The sequence below is a fragment of the Zingiber officinale genome, chromosome 6A (assembly GCF_018446385.1).
Source record: "Zingiber officinale cultivar Zhangliang chromosome 6A, Zo_v1.1, whole genome shotgun sequence".
NCBI lineage: Eukaryota > Viridiplantae > Streptophyta > Magnoliopsida > Zingiberales > Zingiberaceae > Zingiber > Zingiber officinale.
The window spans coordinates 85,710,065-85,723,903 of record NC_055997.1 but is presented as its reverse complement, the minus strand read 5'-3'; the positions used below and the strand labels follow the sequence as shown (position 1 = coordinate 85,723,903).

Below are 13,839 nucleotides of genomic sequence, written 5' to 3'. Positions count from 1 at the left end.
GGCTCGGAAGCGGGATTGGGATGGTATTGCTATCTCCACAAGGGGAACAGATGCATCTATCCGTTCGGCTGGATTACAGAGCCACAAACAACGAAGCAGAGTATGAAGCCCTCATAGCCGGCTTACAGGCAGCCCAGCATGTGGGGGTCGGTCGGGTGACGCTCCATTCAGATTCTCAGCTTGCCGCTCAGCAGCTCTCTGGCACTTTCGAGATCAACAATGCTCGGCTCAAGCTCTACGCCGAAGCCTTTGAGAAGCACAAGGCCAACTTTAGAGAAGTCGTTATTCAGAAGATACCCCGAGCGGAAAACCAGGCAGCCGATGAGTTAGCTAAACTTGCAAGCTTAATATCCCCGGTCTGCATCCAGCAGCCGATTGAGCAAGTATCTTTGGTGGCACACGTCGATCGGATGGAGGGCCTCGCGTTTCTGAGCGACTGGAGGACACCCATCATGGAGTTTCTCCGCTCGGGCGCTACACCGTCCGATCGGGATGAAACCCAGCTACTAAGGAGGAGAGCCGATCGGTTCACACTCATTGGAGACCAACTCTATAAGAAAGCTTTCTCTCGCCCACTGTTGAAGTGTGTGAGCTCAGAGGACGCGGAGTACATCCTCCAGGAAGTACACCAAGGGTCATGCGGCGGACACCCGGGCGGACGATCGCTGGCTAAGAAAATCCTGCTGGCCGGATACTTCTGGCCCACACTGCAAGCAGACGCTGCTCAGACCGACTCTACGTGCCTCTCCTGTCAGAAGTACCACAATATCTCCCACCGACCGGCGGAAGAAATGAAGGCATCTACAGTCTCCTGTCCGTTCGATCAGTGGGGAATGGATATCGTAGGTTCGTTCCCTATGGCGACCGGTCAGCGGAAGTTCCTACTGGTGGCGGTCGACTATTTTTCCAAATGGGTAAAAGTTTATCTGGCAACATATCATCTACCGGTTCAGCATTCCCCGTCGACTTGTTTCCGACAACGGGCGGTAATTCACGGGAAAGTTGCTCGAAGATTGGTGCAAAAGCTATGGCATCGAGCAACACTTCACGTTCGTGGCATATCCCCAAAGCAATGGTCAAGCCGAAGTAGCCAACCGGGAAATTCTTCGTATTTTACGTGCTCGGCTTGACCATTTGGGAGGAAGCTGGGTGGATGAAGTGTCGAGCGTCCTATGGGCCATCCGAACAACCCCGAAGGAGGGCACGGGCATGACGCCTTTCCACTTAGTGTATGGAGGTGAAGCAATGATTCCAGTTGAAGTGGGCGTCGAGTCCGTCCGGGTCCAGAACTATGATGATGACAACGACGAGCGGAGGAACATGGAGCTCGATCTCGTCGACGAAGAGCGAGCCAAGGCGTCCGTCCGGCTGATGGCATACCGGTAACGGATGAAGCAAAACTACAACCGGCGCGTAATCCCCAGAGCATTTCAGGTTGGCGATCTTGTCTGGAAGAAAGTAAAGTCGGTCAGCGAAGTTGGCAAGCTGGAGGCTCCTTGGGCTGGTCCCTTCAAAGTCATCGAAAAGCTCCACTCAGGCGCTTATTATTTGGAGGATGAAGACGGACGGCGGCTGGATCGACCATGGAGCGCGAATCATCTCCAGCCGTACCGAGCTGGGTGAGAGGTGCGCTGATGTAATTCACTTTGTGTATTTATTGGTCGCCTATGTCCATGTAATGCAGGAAGCAAAATGATAAAAAGGATGGCAAATGGCTTCACCAAACAGCAGTATTAAAATTAGCCTTAAAGGCCGTCGAGCTCCGACGTTAAAAATCGAGAGACGAGCCGGCGTCTATAAACCCTCCGAGCGGAAGACCGTCGAGCTCCGACGTTAAAAATCAAGAGACGAGCCGGCGTCTATAAACCCTCTGAGCGGAAGACCGTCGAGCTCCGACGTTAAAAATCGAGAGACGAGCTGGCGTCTATAAACCCGCCAAGCGGAAGACCGTCGAGCTCCGACGTTAAAAATCGAGAGACGAGCCGGCGTCTATAAACCCTCCGAGCGGAAGACCGTCGAGCTCCGACGTTAAAATCGAGAGACGGGCGTCTATAAACCCTTCGAGCGGAAGACCGCCGAGCTCCGGCGTTAAAAGCGACGAGCAGGCGTCTATAAACCCTCCGAGAAGGCCGTCGAGCTCCGACGTTAAAAATCGCGAGACGAGCCGGCGTCTATAAACCCGCCGAGCGGAAGACCATCGAGCTCCGACGTTAAAAATCGAGAGACGAGCCGGCGTCTATAAACCCTCCGAGCGGAAGACCGTCGAGCTCCGACGTTAAAAATTGAGAGACGAGCTGGCGTCTATAAACCCTCCGAGCGGAAGACCATCGAGCTCCGACGTTAAAAATCGAGAGACGAGCCGGCGTCTATAAACCCTCTAAGCGGAAGACCGTCGAGCTCCGTTAAAAATCGAGAGACGAGCCGGCGTCTATAAACCCGCCGAGCGGAAGACCGTCGATCTCCGACGCTAAAAATCGAGCAACCGTAGTCTATAAAGCCTCTGGACAGATAGCTTTTTGCATGGTACTACTCGGTTGTAAATGTTGGTTGCTACTCGGAAAGCCTAGAGGTTCCATTGTACAAAAATTTTGTACAAAGCTCTGAACCTTTTCCTAGCTACCATGTGTTCTTCTAAATTAAATTTTGGATCGCCTGCGGAACTTAACACGTTTGATCCAAAACTTAATCTATTTGTTCTTTTAGGTTTTGACTTGGATCTCCTGCGGAACTTAACACGTTCGACCCAAGTCACCTTAAGTTATTAATTCCATTAAATATTAATTTCCATAATCGGTTCCCAGTACTGACGTGGCGAGGCACATGGCCTTCTTGGATATGGGAGCAACCACCACCGACTAGACAAAACCTTTTATAGAAAGCTAATATTTAATTTCCTAAAATAACTTTAGGTTAACCGAAAAAAACAATCAAATCACAAGGAAAAGAAGAAAAAAAAACACTATATCGAAAACAAATTCGAAACTCTAGAATCGTATGCCTCTTGTATTTAGTATTATTTCCAAAAATAACTAATATGATGCGGAAAGAAAAATTACTAGTTATACCTTTTAGAAAAACCTCTTCGTATTCCTCTTCTAACCTCGGACGTTGTGTGGGCAACGATCTTCCGAGATGAGAACCACCAAGCACTTTCTTCTTCCTTGCAAGTTTCGGCCATCAAAACTTCTTCTAGGATGAAGAGGTTCGGCCACCACCACCATGCTCCAAGGGATGCTAGAAACAAAGCTTTCTTTCTCTCCTTCTTCTTCTTCTTCTCTAAACTTGATCCGGCCACCATATGAGTCTCCACAAGAAGGATGAGGTTCGGCCATCAAAGAGAAGAAAGGAGGAGAGGATGGCCGGCCACACCAAGGAAGAAAAAGAGAGAGGAAAAATAATAGAGTTGTTTACCATGAAGGCACCTCTACCCTCTCTTTTATAATCCTTGGCCTTGGCAAATAAGGAAATTTAAATAAAAATTTCCTTAATTCTTTTGCCATTGATAAGGAAAATTTAATAATTTTTTTCTCATCAACAATGTGGCCGGCCACTTTAAACCAAGCAAGGGAAATTTAATTCAATCAAGAATTAAAACTTTCCTAATTTTGTTTCCGGAAATTTTATAAAAAATGTCACGCCCCAGAGGAGTCCCTGTCCGAGAAAATTTCGGCAGCATCTCCCCTGTACGGTGGACAATCTGAAACTTTTCTACATCTCACAAATACCTCAGCCACAGGCGGCTGGAATAATAACAACAAAATAAAGCATTACCACGCAGTTTATATAAGTAAACAGATAGATTATACCCTGACTCAAAATCAACCCTACTCCACTACACTCGTAAAGCTCAAATCCGACGAACTCACCTCTTCTGCCGTCCAGGCAGGCATGTAGTAGAATAAATCCAAATCATACCAAAAGTCCATCAAACGGAAAGATTCCATACAATATCCATATGTAAAGTCAAAAACAAAACTAAAACAAAGTCTGATAGCGAAAAGCTAAAATAAAACAACAACTCAAAAACCAGCAGAGGAGTAGCACTACGTGCTGTGGGGACCAGCGACTGGAACTCCCTCCTGACAGCATCAACCTGAAAATATCCACAATGGAGGCGGGGTGAGTCCAACACTCAGCAGGTACAATTGATATGCAAAGTAAAGAAATAACACCTAGCACTAATCATGCATACAGTCTCCTGATAAAGATAAAGGTAATTACAAACCGAAGAAAACAGGAGAGAATCTGTACTAACCAGGACCCGGTAAAAGGACAAACAGTCCGAAAGGTATAGAAGACCTGTATGCATGTCAAACATAGGTATCCAAACAATATGCAGCATATAAATGCAGCAAACACAATCACAAACAATAAATGCATCATGCATATGATGCCAATGTCATGGTCACCCCTGACGCTAGTCAGCCAACTCATAACAAAAGTGGGACCAAGTGGGTAGGGCTGTGACAACCGTGCACTCTGCAACACTACTCCTGATGAGTGATCGAGTGGACGGGATGTTGTCGGAGTACATACGTACTCCTACCCCAAATCATAAATGGGGGAGCGCAATGCTCTCATCTCTCGGTACGCTATGATGGGGAGGAATCTCTAACGTGCTACACGATGCGTCACACTACCCCTGAGCGGATCAACGGAGCACCGGAAGAGTCAAACTGACGTGCTACCACGCTGTGTCACGCTATCCGTGAGCGTCACAACGGAGCACCAAACAGTGATGGAAACTGGCAAAGTGCTCGACAATAATGGAGCAATCTATCGCACAGCATGCGATCATGCAAATGGTGCATGTCACTAAGCATGATAATATACTAAACCAATCTCTGGACATATCATAATGTGCACCAAAGCGAATGAATCATATCAAGGTATCTGATCATATAAGGTATCAAACCTAGGTCCTGACATGGTAAAATATGGTTATATCACTACCCATGAGCATGTGGAATCAGGTACATATCCATACAAGATGTAAACAAACAATCAATCAACAGGTAGCATGTATTGGGCAGTGATTAACCGAAACAAGTAAGAAACACAATTAATGCATCTTGTTAATTTAATTACTAAGCATATCAAAGACAATAAGTCAAAAGTACCCGCCTCCGAAAATAGAAAGGTCCAATCCGACTCCGAGATACTCGTCTCGCGTCAAGGTCCTGTAACACCCATATATGTACATTTATTTAGCTAGAACTCAACAATAGCTAAATAAAATCTCAACGACCAATAGGATAAGATCCTAATCAACATATACATGATCAATAGCATAAATCCAATCCCTTATGATCTACAACTAAGCAAATAATTAAATCCATAGACCACATCATCTCAATACGTATTTGAATTCTTAATCACATTAAGAAATCCCAAATTATTACACCTTACCTCAAAATCACAGTCGTGATCACTGATCCACATAAGGATTATTGCTGCTGGTAACCAAAAACAACACACAGCACAATACTACCCTCGTGCTCACTAATCCACCGAACCCTACACCTGCGAATCATATCAGAAGGAAACATCAATTGTGCCTCCAAGTATATATATATCACGATAAAAATCACATCCAATAATAGCCAGCATCAGGGGCAACACCAATAAGGAGCATTAAATCGAAACAGCATGACCTCCTCACTAAGGTCAGCAGAGGCACAAGGGAGGAAAGTCGGCGTGCTCCTGTGGTCGGAGTGACTCGAGAGGAAGAAGAAGTCTCGGGTCAGTTAGTCGGCCGGGACTAGGGTTCACGGTGGCGTCGGTAGAGAGGCTCGGCCGTCCGCTGTGGTGGCATCTGGAAATCCAAGAATTTCTGATCTGGTGATAAACTATAGCGAAATCAAACAAGAACAGAGCACAAGATCAAGAACTAAACCCTCACATGTCGATCAAAATGCCAGATCAACACTGTTCTGAGAAGGAGACAAGGTAAGGAAAAGGGATGGCGATAAACTGGCCGATAAGGGAGAAGCAGTGTCACTGGTGCTCGTGGTGATCCGGCTACACTATATGGCGTGGCATGGTCGAGCCACAACGCACCGGTGTTGCGGTGAGGAACCGGAGCTAGGGCTCGGGCGTGTGGCCGGTATCGCTAGCGGCCTGACTTCAGGTGGCGGCTCAAAATAGCAGTAGCGCCGGCGCGATTTGAGGACTTGGTGGCCGGCGCTCGAAGAAGAGAAAGAGTGGTCGACCCTAGGGCTCGGATGTCAGCAGATCGGGGAGGGGGGGGGTCTGTGTCGGCCCAAAGAGGAGAAAAGAGGAAAGGGTGGCTCTCGTCGTCGGCGGCCTGTGCTCGGGATCTCCACGGCTAGGGCGACGGCAGTGGCGAGGGGAAGAGGAAACCGCCGCGGGCGGTGGTTAGGGCTCGGAGGCGTCGGGCGCGCGCGGGGAGAGGATCGGCACGCACAGGTTCGGGGAGAAAGAAAGAAACGGAGGAGAAATAAAGAAAAAGAATAAAAGAAAATGAAAGAAAATCAAACATTTCCTCTTTAAAATGGGGTAGCATAAATAGGCTTTTCCGGGCCCCGTTTTCATCCCCGTTAACTTAGTCATACGAGCTCCGAAAAATTCCCGAAAAATTTCCAAAAATTTCGGAAAAATCCCTTATCATTATTCGCTAATTTTCAGTATTTTACATTCTCCCCCACTAATAAAAATTTGGTCCCCAAATTTCGTTATCTACCATCAGCAAATACTAACAACAAGTAAAGAGTATAAATGCTGAACGGTAAATAATATCACACACACCAAGTGAAAAAATGGGGTATTGAGCTCGGCTAATATCCTCGAGCTCCCAAGTAACCTCCTCGTCCAAATGATACTGTCATCCGACTTTAACCAATCTGATGTCTTGTTTCTTAACTGACGCTCTTTCCGGTCCAAAATCCGTACCGGAATCTCCTCATAAGTGACGTCAGGCTGAACGGGAACTGAGATATCCGTCAGCATATGTGTCAGGTCAGGTACGTATCTCCTCAGCATAGATACGTGGAATACGTCATGCACGCCTGACAGGGACGGTGGTAGTGCCAGATAGTAAGCTACCTCTCCAATCCTCTCCAAGATCTGGAAAAGTCCAACATATCGCAGAGCTAGCTTGCATCTGAGATCAAATCTCTTCACCCCTTTCGCGGGTGGAACTCGCAGAAATACATGGTCGCAAATGGAGAACTCTAAGGGTCTCCGACTCCGGTCAGCATAACACTTCTGGCAGTCTTATGCCTCTGACATCCTCTGTCTAATAATATGGACCACTTTGCCTCACGTTGAGCTCTATGAGGTCTCAACAACTGGGTCTCTCGGATTCTCGTCCTGATCGACGACTGAGCAACTATGGTAACAAGAATACCCTGCTCTGTCTGTCCCTGCTCCTTAATGTCTAACTCAGAGAAATCCTGAATCAAATCTGTGACCACAACTCGGTGGCAAGCTAAAGTCCCTCTGGACCTCTAGCTAAGTGCATCGGTAACCACATTAGCTTTTCCCAGGTGATAGCTAATGGTACAGTCATAATACTTCAGAAACTCCATCTATCTCCTCGGTCGAAGATTAAGTTCCTTCTGAGTGAACAGATATTTGAGACTCCGATGGTCAGTGAGAATCTCAATGTAATATCATACAGGTACTGCCGCCAAATCTTCAGGGCAAAAATAACAGCGGCCTACTCCAGATCATGAACTGAATATTTTCTTCTCAGGCTCCCTCAACTATCGAGAAGCATATAAGAATACTCTACCGTGCTGCACCAGAACAGCACCCATACCCTGTAGAGACGCGTCGGTGTAGAGGACAAATTCGTCCTCTTCCGAAGGTAAAAACCAAAAATCAAAGCCGACACTAGTCTCCGCTTCAGCTCCTAGAAGCTGGTCTTGCAATCCTCAGTCCAAGTAAACTTCACGTCTTTCATGGTCACGCGTGAAAGTAGCATAGTTATGCGGAAGAAACCCTCGACGAAAGGTTTGTAATATCCTGTGAGTCACAAAAGACTGCGGATCTCCTACACTGATTTTGGCTGCTCCCAACGGTAACAACCTCTATCTCCTGTGGAACCACGGTACACTCCTACTGGTGACCGTGTGTCCCAAACATCATAACAAAAGACAATCCAAACCAGCACTACTGATAATCACATATAGATGTTCTCGTCGAATCATCTCTAGATCTATGCAAAGGTAGTGTACGTGACTCACCTCGGATCCGTAATAGATCACAACATCGTCCACAAAGATAATGGACACCTATCCAAACATCCTCGACATACCAGGATCATCGAGTCCCTGAAAACATCTAAGGCACTGTAAGCCTATATGGAAAAAACCAATACACATAATGTCCGTATCACAGACATTCCTATCCATAAGATCTCCAATAATAAATCAAAAAAAAAAAAATCTGATCATCAATAACATAAATCACCAAAGAATAAATCCTCCAGGGTGAGAGCAACGCTCCATCACAGGAAACACCACATATGTGGGAGCAACGCTCTACCACCAGAAATCCTCAATATGTGGGAGCAACACTCCACCACAAATAATCTGAAATATGTATCTGCAATAAATATAGGAGCAATGCTCCGCTACCAGCAATCCGTGATATGTGGGAGCAACGCTCCACCACAAATAATACCTAAGTACCCCAAGGCACCTAACTATCCAGCTAAGACTGTACAAGATCTCTCTACCACAATTCGCTGTGGTTAGCCTAGGATATAACAACCTAGTAACTAATCAAATCCATCATCAACTCTATCAGCATCCTAGTGGGTCATCCATTGATAGGAAAATTAGTTGATGGGTTAATTCAACAAATGACATAATGCAGTCACTCCACATTCTGCATTCAGTATAAGTAGAATCATCATACTACTACCAATGTATACACCTAGCACACATGCTCACACAACATATGTATGATCAACAAAATCCTCCAATTATTATACACCAAACCTACTCACAACTCAGGTATATTCAGTATGATACCTCCAACAATACATACCGAACACGTGTGCAAAAATCAATGTAGGTAAAATCAACAATACACCACAAACAACACTCACATGACATATCTTCACCTATGCCAAGAGTATAACCAACATATACTTCCAATAAAGCATATTAAACTCAGGTGCACTCACAAATCAAACATAATCAAAAAGTTACCTCAGATACCACACCAAACACATATGTACATATCACAACTCAGATTAAATCGACAAAATGCCTCCATCAGAACACCACCGATGTACTTATACTACATCTCGGATTTAATCAACAAACTATCTTCAATAATACCTCCAGATACATACACCGAACTACATATCTATGATCCACAAGGAACCTTCAAATCATATCAGAACATGGATACATATACTACTTACAAATGGACAGTCTACCACAGGACTCCTACAACCCAAAACAATCATGATATACATGCAAAATTAGCATACCAGCTCAATCAAAGAGACCAACCTTATGCTACCAACACTCATGGGTTACCGGTATATCTAAACAAAATTCATGCATATGTATCAAGCATGAATACATCAATCAAAAGCAACCCAAAATAAAGCAACCTAATCATCCAGTAACAACCCTACTATAGGTTCAAAGGAACTAGTATCGGACAAGAAAGATATACACACCATGGTGTAACATTGCAAGTCAATGTCATACACTACCAAGACTATATCTAATGGGGAAAATTTTATCATCATAAATCCAAATGTACTCTTCCAGTATACACTAGCAACGATTGTATCCCATAAGTGTTAAGCAATTAGCTCTACACTTCCTTACATCAGCGGGGTCACATATCCCAAAGCACCCTCTAAGTTATCCCACCAGGTATATACAATCCACGGTCAAAATCTTCATGGAATAAGATACGTCGATCCTTTATAACATATCCAAGCCGATAATGATATATGGCTAAATCAGTCATTTTCACGTCAGTACAAAACATGTACTCAAATGTGCTCTAGATACATAACTAAGCACAAATAACCTAAAGGTTCGAACCTCTAAAAATAGAGTATGGCAATCCTCTACTGATCAACCAACAAAACTAAATCATTCATCTACTAACTAATCAAGAATACCTTAATCCTCCACAAGCAACTCAGGTATATCCAACCACATAATATCATATGTATAAATGTGTACGACCCAAAAGAAAAAGTCAGAATTTAAGAACATCAAGACACTCTCATCTTCATCCTCAAAAACATCAGCCCACACTATATCAGATGAATAAATCTCTACTCCCCATGAGGGCAAGTTAGCATTCAAAACATCAATCATTATTTATCCACATAGTCCCATATCAGAGGAAGCATATATCATTTTTTTTTTAATATCATCCTGTTAACTATCCATAACCAACCAGGTTTATTAAAATCTCATAGGCATATTCAACCGTAAAACTCTCCAGCACCCAATTTATAATCTGATCACCAACCGTAATCATCAAAACTGTGGATATCATAAATGACACTCACTATGTCACCATCAATGACAACCCAAATATAAATCATCAAAATAGTTATCCACTAATAGATCATCAAAACAAATATCTAGTAATTGATCATCAGACAACCACATAACATTTACTCTCATAAATCATTAGAAATCAACATATCATAATATCTTATATCACAATATCCCTCAACCTCAAACCATTCTCAACAATGATCAAAACATGGTAACCCCCAATGACCAATTTCCATCGTACCTGGTACCCTAATATCCAAAAGATATGAGTATAAAACTCTCCTGGCTAAGTCAACAGGAATATGTAGGTATCATCCACTACCCAGCTAACAATAGCAGAGGCTGGTATGTGCCTCCATCTCCTACGAGTAGTAACAGAAGCTAACACTACTAATGGTATGATAAGAAAAATCCCCAAAGATTATAATCCTTTATCTCTATTAAGGTCAATTATCCTCAATGGCTAACTCATCACAAGTAATATGTGCTACAGCAACCAGACAGGTACTAAATAAAGAATGCTAATACCTGTCATAAACTATAAAATTAAACATCATACCTATATGCCGTCTGGAGATATTCCATCGCTGTCCAGTCCCCAACTTCTGACCTCAAAATTCCGAACGAGAAAATCGCCGGAAATCCATATAAATCTGAAACATAACCATAACGAAAATCCGTACAAACCGAAATAGACATCCAAAAATCCAGAACACCAAAAGCAGGTATCCATAACCTGCTCTGATACCAATAAATTGGTATCAGATAAATCCCGAAAATCCAAAATACAAAAATCCAACAAGTAACGCCAAACTTGGCGCTCTGATACCAAGTAAATAAATTGGTATCAGGTTATCCCAAACATCAAAAATACGAAAACAAAAGATCGTATAACTGTGCTCTGATACCACTAAATTGTCACGCCCCAGAGGAGTCCCTGTCCGAGAAAATTTCGGCAGCATCTCCCCTGTACGGTGGACAATCTGAAACTTTTCTACATCTCACAAATACCTCAGCCACAGGCGGCTGGAATAATAACAACAAAATAAAGCATTACCACGCAGTTTATATAAGTAAACAGATAGATTATACCCTGACTCGAAATCAACCCTACTCCACTACACTCGTAAAGCTCAAATCCGACGAACTCACCTCTTCTGCCGTCCAGGCAGGCATGTAGTAGAATAAATCCAAATCATACCAAAAGTCCATCAAACGGAAAGATTCCATACAATATCCATATGTAAAGTCAAAAACAAAACTAAAACAAAGTCTGATAGCGAAAAGCTAAAATAAAACAACAACTCAAAAAACCAGCAGAGGAGTAGCACTACGTGTTGTGGGGATCAGCGACTGGAACTCCCTCCTGACAGCATCAACCTGAAAATATCCACAATAGAGGTGGGGTGAGTCCAACACTCAGCAGGTACAATTGATATGCAAAGTAAAGAAATAACACCTAGCACTAATCATGCATACAGTCTCCTGATAAAGATAAAGGTAATTACAAACCGAAGAAAACAGGAGAGAATCTGTACTAACCAGGACCCGGTAAAAGGACAAACAGTCCGAAAGGTATAGAAGACCTGTATGCATGTCAAACATAGGTATCCAAACAATATGCAGCATATAAATGCAGCAAACACAATCACAAACAATAAATGCATCATGCATATGATGCCAATGTCATGGTCACCCCTGACGCTAGTCAGCCAACTCATAACAAAAGTGGGACCAAGTGGGTAGGGCTGTGACAACCGTGCACTCTGCAACACTACTCCTGATGAGTGATCGAGTGGACGGGATGCTGTCGGAGTACATACGTACTCCTACCCCAAATCATAAATGGGGGAGCGCAATGCTCTCATCTCCCGGTACGCTATGACGGGGAGGAATCTCTAACGTGCTACACGCTGCGTCACACTACCCCTGAGCGGATCAACGGAGCACCGGAAGAGTCAAACTGACGTGCTACCACGCTGTGTCACGCTACCCGTGAGCGTCACAATGGAGCACCGAACAGTGATGGAAACTGGCAAAGTGCTCGACAATAATGGAGCAATCTATCGCACAGCATGCGATCATGCAAATGGTGCATGTCACTAAGCATGATAATATACTAAACCAATCTCTGGACATATCATAATGTGCACCAAAGCGAATGAATCATATCAAGGTATCTGATCATATAAGGTATCAAACCTAGGTCCTGACATGGTAAAATATGGTTATATCACTACCCATGAGCATGTGGAATCAGGTACATATCCATACAAGATGTAAACAAACAATCAATCAACAGGTAGCATGTATTGGGCAGTGATTAACCGAAACAAGTAAGAAACACAATTAATGCATCTTGTTAATTTAATTACTAAGCATATCAAAGACAATAAGTCAAAATTACCCGCCTCCGAAAATAGAAAGGTCCAATCCGACTCCGAGATACTCGTCTCGCGTCAAGGTCCTGTAACACCCATATATGTACATTTATTTAGCTAGAACTCGACAATAGCTAAATAAAATCTCAACGACCAATAGGATAAGATCCTAATCAACATATACATGATCAATAGCATAAATCCAATCCCTTATGATCTACAACTAAGCAAATAATTAAATCCATAGACCACATCATCTCAATACGTATTTGAATTCTTAATCACATTAAGAAATCCCAAATTATTATACCTTACCTCAAAATCACAGTCGTGATCACTGATCCACATAAGGATTATTGCTGCTGGTAACCAAAAACAACACACAGCACAATACTACCCTCGTGCTCACTAATCCACCGAACCCTACACCTGCGAATCATATCAGAAGGAAACATCAATTGTGCCTCCAAGTATATATATATCACGATAAAAATCACATCCAATAATAGCCAGCATCAGGGGCAACACCAATAAGGAGCATTAAATCGAAACAGCATGACCTCCTCACTAAGGTCAGCAGAGGCACAAGGGAGGAAAGTCGGCGTGCTCCTGTGGTCGGAGTGACTCGAGAGGAAGAAGAAGTCTCGGGTCAGTTGGTCGGCCGGGACTAGGGTTCACGGTGGCGTCGGTAGAGAGGCTCGGCCGTCCGCTGTGGTGGCATCTGGAAATCCAAGAATTTCTGATCTGGTGATAAACTATAGCGAAATCAAACAAGAACAGAGCACAAGATCAAGAACTAAACCCTCACCTATCGATCAAAATGCCAGATCAACACTGTTCTGAGAAGGAGACAAGGTAAGGAAAAGGGACGGCGATAAACTGGCCGATAAGGGAGAAGCAGTGTCACTGGTGCTCGTGGTGATCCGGCTACACTATATGGCGTGGCA

The 13,839-nt window shown here is 43.8% G+C and overlaps 2 long non-coding RNA genes across 2 annotated transcripts; both read right to left on the bottom strand.

Moving 5' to 3' along the window:
- Positions 1-5,120: 5,120 nt before the first annotated feature.
- On the bottom strand, positions 5,121-5,746 carry LOC121994575. Its single transcript, XR_006115785.1, has 3 exons — positions 5,655-5,746; positions 5,410-5,523; positions 5,121-5,180 (listed from the first exon to the last, which is right to left on the bottom strand). It is a non-coding gene; the product is annotated as an uncharacterized LOC121994575 (long non-coding RNA).
- A 7,172-nt stretch (positions 5,747-12,918) lies between these two features.
- On the bottom strand, positions 12,919-13,544 carry LOC121994574. Its single transcript, XR_006115783.1, has 3 exons — positions 13,453-13,544; positions 13,208-13,321; positions 12,919-12,978 (listed from the first exon to the last, which is right to left on the bottom strand). It is a non-coding gene; the product is annotated as an uncharacterized LOC121994574 (long non-coding RNA).
- Between the last annotated feature and the right edge of the window lie 295 nt (positions 13,545-13,839).